Raw genomic sequence first — 6192 nt, 5'->3', positions numbered from 1 at the left:
CCGGTGCTCGAACCGGTGCTTAAGGAATGGAGAACACAAACTTTGTCCAAAAACCTCTTATGTTTTTATTTTTAGCAGTCTCTTTTTTTTCTGCAAAATGATAACCAAGTTAGCCTTTTCTGTTGATACAACATACCTCCTTTGTTTGGAACCGGCAGCAAGCTATCAAATACGGTGCATTTCTCGGCTTTAAAAAAAATGCTATGCGTCGCCAGGTGTTTCATCAGATTCGAGATGTTACCTCCTTTGCACAGTATCACCTTAAAGCACTTGTTGCAGGCTGCTGAGTTTGCATCTTTTGCTGTGAAGTACAGCAAGACTTTTGACCGCTTTGCCTTGGGCATTTTTAATCTGTAGCTCTGCTCTAAAAGAACGTACGTACCTGGGCCCGCCTACTATCCTTGGAAAGGTAAAATGATTGGCTGGATTCCAAAGTGTATGACATCTCAGGGAAAAAAAAGCACCGAAATAAAGCACCGAAATGTGCGCTGCTTTTCGGACTGGTTACTACCGTTTATGTCAGAACCGGTGCCCTATGCATAAATGTGCTAAAAGTTGTGAATACAATAATAATTTGTTCAAATGTTGCGATCATACTATAATTTCTTTCATCTTTTCTCACAAGTATGCAGGGTGTGCTGATAAACAGTGAAATCAAAGTAAATATTAATGTTGTTTTGTTTTTTTTAAATTAAGCCACTATTTGAAAATTATTTAGCCTGTAAAAGTCTTGCAAATTGCTACTTGTACTAATCATTCACATAAGTAGGACTGAAAAAAAAAAGCAATAAAAGGGGATATTTTAGAACAACAGTGCGAGGAGAAGTGGACGGAGCCCTGAAATCATCATTCACTGTTTTGTTTTTTTCTTTTTAACATTTTGTGTATTTCTTCCATCATTTCATTCTATTTAAGCATAACAGCAGGAAGAAACTTAGTGCGCCCGTCATTTGGGCATTGATAATAGCACCAATCAGTATAATTTTTTTACAGGATCGGACCAGAGCCACTTGAAGCCCAATTTATGTAGTTTGGACATAATTAAGGTTTCAGGCTCAAATGATTCACAACTAACCCCAGTGTCCTAAAAACTCTTTTTATATACTACAAATGCATGCAGAGTGCGATGAAAGCAACAAAGTCATGACAGAGTCATGACAGAGTCTGTGCATGAAGTGTTTTGTGGACGTTGTATAATGAATGGCTGGTTGAACTTTTTTCTAATTTTTCAGTGGCCTTAAGTTTTTTCAAAGGTTGCTTGTGACCTCTGTTTGCTTGCATTTTCACCAATGTTGGGAATTATATGACCGTTCCTGTGGCCAGTGATTTGGTTGTATACAGTTAAATTACTCTAAAAGGACGTGACACAGCTCTTTCTAAGGCGGGAATCGGTGGATGGGATAACCTGGGAATGTCTTCCTTCCAAATCCTTAAAGTTTTTTTTAGTTCAACATTAAGGACTGATTTCAGTGAGTATGTCATATATATCTTGTCAGGAGAACATATGAACACACAACACCTGGTAAGATGTAATGATGCATCCTTCGGCATGTTTTGGGGAGTTCCATGAGCCAGAATCCTAATCCAGCTTTTACAGGCACCAGTTCCCCTAACATGCATATCTACTGAGCACTCTCTTTTACCCATTCACACACATTTACACTCTGATAAATGCAGCGGAAGCAACTATGGGTTCAGTATAGTGCCCAAGGAAATCACCAACCTTCTAATTAGAAGTTGACCCACTCTACCTCCTGAGCTGCAGCCACCCCCGGTGTAGAAGGAACAAACTGAGTGGCCAACTAGGAGGCTGGAATTTCAGAAACTAATTGCTGGTTATGATTGTGCCAACATAAGCGTAACACAACATGGTCTGTTCTTCATCCCACCAGAGAGCCCTGCAGGTGGTTATGCCAGAGGTCCTTATATTAAAAGGGAGTTCCTTCTCCCCACTCTCACCAAATCCTTGCCCATGGGGAACTACTTGACCTTTCCTGAAGCTCAGTTTTCCTGCATCCAACACACTGACTGTAAAAACTGACTGTTCACTTAATATCTGACACATTTCAGACCTTTACATGCACTGCATACACTGCAAAACATTGCATACATGAGAGAAGATTCACAGAAAGTTTCAGAGAGTAGAAATGTACAGTATGTGTGACATACATAAGAGAGGGACACTCCAGGTTGAATGCAGACTCTTGTTGTTGGCCTCAGTCCAAACCACTCTAAAGCACCTTGCACCACTTTGCTGATTGATGCTCACATGGTTTGGCTCAGAGCCCAAAATCCACAGTACCTTCACCTTAAGACAAGTGTATGTACTTTTACTGCATGCGTCTATGTACCCGATCCCGTACACACTCATGTTATGTGGCTATTGTGCAGCTTTGCCATAAAAACTATTCAAAATCAATTGACTGTGATTACTGCCAGACTTCTGGTGAGCCACCTCTCACAGGCCAGTGACTGATCCCCATCCATCCTGCCAAAATGGCAGTTTTATAGCCTCTTTCAGGACTGTCTTCAGTTGGCCAATGGGATGGGGCAAGTCTCTGCCTGAACAGGGTGCAAACATACATCTGGCTGAGAAATGAATATGTTGCCCAAGGGTTTTTGGTCATGTTCTTGGCCGGGACAATGAAATCATTATTGAATCATTTATACTGCCATGGTCTGTCGTACTTCTTACCCTAGTGTGGTTACGACTAATTATTCGATGAAAGGATTCTTTGAAAACTTTGTTGTCCCGTCTTTGTTAAAATGTTTATTGCTGAAGTCTGTTGTTCAAGTTTTCTTTCAGTTTGATTTCCTCTTCCCAATTTTTTTTTAAACATATGAAGCCAGTTTGAAATGTTAGTATAAGTCTGATGGTACAGCTCAAACATCTCTGCACTGGATAGGCTGCTCCAAACCTTTGTGCAGACTTCTGATTCTCAGTTGATAAATTCCATTAAAATTGTATTGGCAGCAGGTAACTAATGAACATCTCGATTGATTGAAACGGTAACTACTCTTCAGTGAGTTGCTCATGTAAGTAATTAAATGAATTTCAATAATTAATTTTAACCTTTTAATAATCATCCACATCAGCATTGTGTCAAGGCTCTGTGTGCAGGCAGGCGGAGATGAGGATTCAAATGCAGGACTCTGACACGGATTTACAACTCCAAAAACCCTAGCTTTATTGCTGGCATGGAAACAAAACATGAATTGGAGACTGAACACTGAAACCAAAAACACACAGGCATAATCTGAGGGTACGACGCAACACCGAGCACTGGAAAACACAGGGCTTATATACACAGGGTGGTAATCAGGGAATGGGCAACAGGAGGGAGACACAGCTGGGAGGGATTGGACTAACGAGACAGGGGGAGCGAAGCTGCACACACTAACGTAAGACATAGACTTTCACAATAGAACAGGAAACCACTAAGCAAAGACGCAGACACGACACTGAGAGACAGACTAGACGCTGAACTAAACCTGCAATAAACATGAGAACACAAAACCTAAGAACTAATCCCTAAACAAAAATAACTGAAACATAGATTCATCATCATCATCATCATCAACATCATCAAAAGCACCACAATAAGAAAAGAATCCAAAATGCGAAAACACACCAAAACACAACTCAAAATACTGGGTCAAACTGACCCAGAACCGTGACACATTGTATTATCAGAAGGATAAAAGGATCCTTCTTTGGTACATTTTCAGTCCTAAACCTGTCAGTTTATGCAACAATGTAGATGCACTGTCTTACCCAACTTTTTAACTGGTGATTGCTCAGTTGGCTACACTGTAATATAGTTAATATAGTCCTACAGCTGTTTATGTCCCACTGTGTCAGTCATTCAAACCCTTCCAAATGACTTGCAGATTAAAGATGCTGACACATACTCAGCCACAAAAGATGCACACATGCAGATATAGAGGCATTCAAAGATGGGCAGTAACGTGTTACAAGTAACGTTATAAATAAAGCGATACTGTAATCCGATTACTTTTTCAAGTAATGAATAATGTAAGGATTACTATTGCAAAAAAGTAATTAGATTACTATTACTTTCCTGTAAGCACTGTGTTACTAAACCGTGATTTTGTTTGTGCGAGCGTCTCATGACAATGACGTAAGCGTGTGCGACATCCGTGGCAGCAACAGACGTGTGTAGATCAACAATGGGTAATATGAAGTGCAGGAGAGAGTATGACGATGCAGCGTTAAAAGCGTGGAAGTACACTTGCATTACTTCAAGTTTTATTCCGTAAAACGTGACAAAAACATTAGCATCTGCTGTGCACTCTGTGTGGGAAGAAAACTTCTTTCTACAGCGAAAAATTAAACTTCAGATCTGAGCGAGCACCGAGCACGCTGCCATGGGAATGTGACATTCACAGAGAAACTCCTCGATCCCTCCTCTGACATGACCACTGCGGCACCGGGCAAATCCCCAACTGCTCCACTCCTGCTAAACAGGTGAAAATAGATTTAAGAGTGACAGGACTTAGTGCAGCTGAATCTTTGATTTTTTATTTTTTTTTCTGTTGTGTTTACTTGCATCTATTTGAAAGAGTGAGTGTAAACACAAAAAAATGATTTCATTTGATATGCTGGAATATGCAGGAAATTAAATAAATTTCTTCAAGTCAAAGACTGTTGCATATAATTTACTTTTTGCTTAATGTAATGTGCATAAAATTAAAAGTTTAAAACCAATAAAAAATTTTTAAAAAGAGACTTTTCCATTTGATTCAATTTTATATGATGAATTATACAGAAAAAAATGAATTAGGCTGAAATGTCTATCGCTTTATTCAAGTTGGGTATCATGTTTATAAAATGTAACTAAGTAAATAATTACTTTTTGAAAATAAGTAATCAGTAATAAGTAACTAATTACTTTTTTCAAGTAACTTAAACAAGATTAGAGGGATTTCCCTTCCTTCCTCCTTATACACACACACAGATGTACATGTGCGTGCACACACACACACACACACACACACACACTGGTCCTTTGTGTTTCACTCTGCAGGGTGCTGCACGACTTGGAAAGAGCTGCTCTGACTCCTCCTGGCGCTGTAACAGTTGATCTGCCATTCTGCTCACAGAGTAGCAGCCAATCCTTCCAAAATGGCACTCAGTGGTCTCCCAGCAGCTTCTTGTTCTCACAAACGTTCAACCAACATGTGGCAGAATGAAATGCAGAGAATCTGCTTAGATGCATTTGTTCCTTTAATTGAGCACAAATGAACAAAATGTGTGTTGTTTTGTGCAGACTTGATTTCATCTGGCACTTTGTAATATTGTCATTATTTTTTTGTAAATGCCTTCAAGCATCTCCTGAGACTTCAGGCGATATAAATGGTGTTAAACTGAAAATTATGTTTGTTTTACAAAGGAATTAATTACTTTTTGGGGCTTTGTTTCAGGTCAGAGTTAAACCCGAGCTTTGCAGCAAGTGGTCACCTGCTCAACTTCTCAGCTAAGGCTGCATGTGTAGAAAGGAACTGATTCACCAGGAAGGAAAAATCAGACTCGACAATTAGAGCTGTGAAAGCTTGTTTTGTGTTGGTGAACTCATTCCTGTGTGAATAATGAAAACAGCGACTAACAGTGAAATTAACCATCTATTAAAACTAACTGCTTGATGACTCTAATCACAGATTACTGGGCTTTTTCTTGTTATTCTGAACATACCGTCCATGAAAAAACAAATATTTCATAGAATATGATGGTTTAAGAATGGAGAGCTGCTGTCTGTCACCTCAGGTGGCTGTTATTTTTCTCCATCAGTTGGGTCCGCTGTGCTGGCTGTTACGCCGTACTTGTAATTTATTTTCCACTAATAACTGGCGGCATCACAGAATGAGAGTGGTTTGTGATTATAACGTCCCTGCTATGTATTTTTCTACATTACTGACTTTTCCAAGAGCTGCAGAAGCTCATTCCATGAGCGTCTTTGGACATACATGTAGAGCTTTTACTGGATGAGTCAGAATACACTTGCAGTTAATGCTATGAACAACTCTAGTGATTCTGGGAAGTTTGTGTGTGTCCTGAGAGGCCAGTCATAAAAATAATTCATCAGATGAATCATCACTTTGTGCGTACTTGTGTTGTGTGTGTGTTTTTCTTGCTCTACATAGGTTTTCTGGAAGCCTTTTTGTGCATATAAG

This window comes from Perissodus microlepis, chromosome 11 (assembly GCF_051167445.1).
Source record: "Perissodus microlepis isolate ML-2025 ecotype Zambia chromosome 11, ASM5116744v1, whole genome shotgun sequence".
Taxonomy (NCBI): Eukaryota; Metazoa; Chordata; class Actinopteri; order Cichliformes; family Cichlidae; genus Perissodus; species Perissodus microlepis.
Note: the sequence above shows the minus strand (reverse complement) of the source record.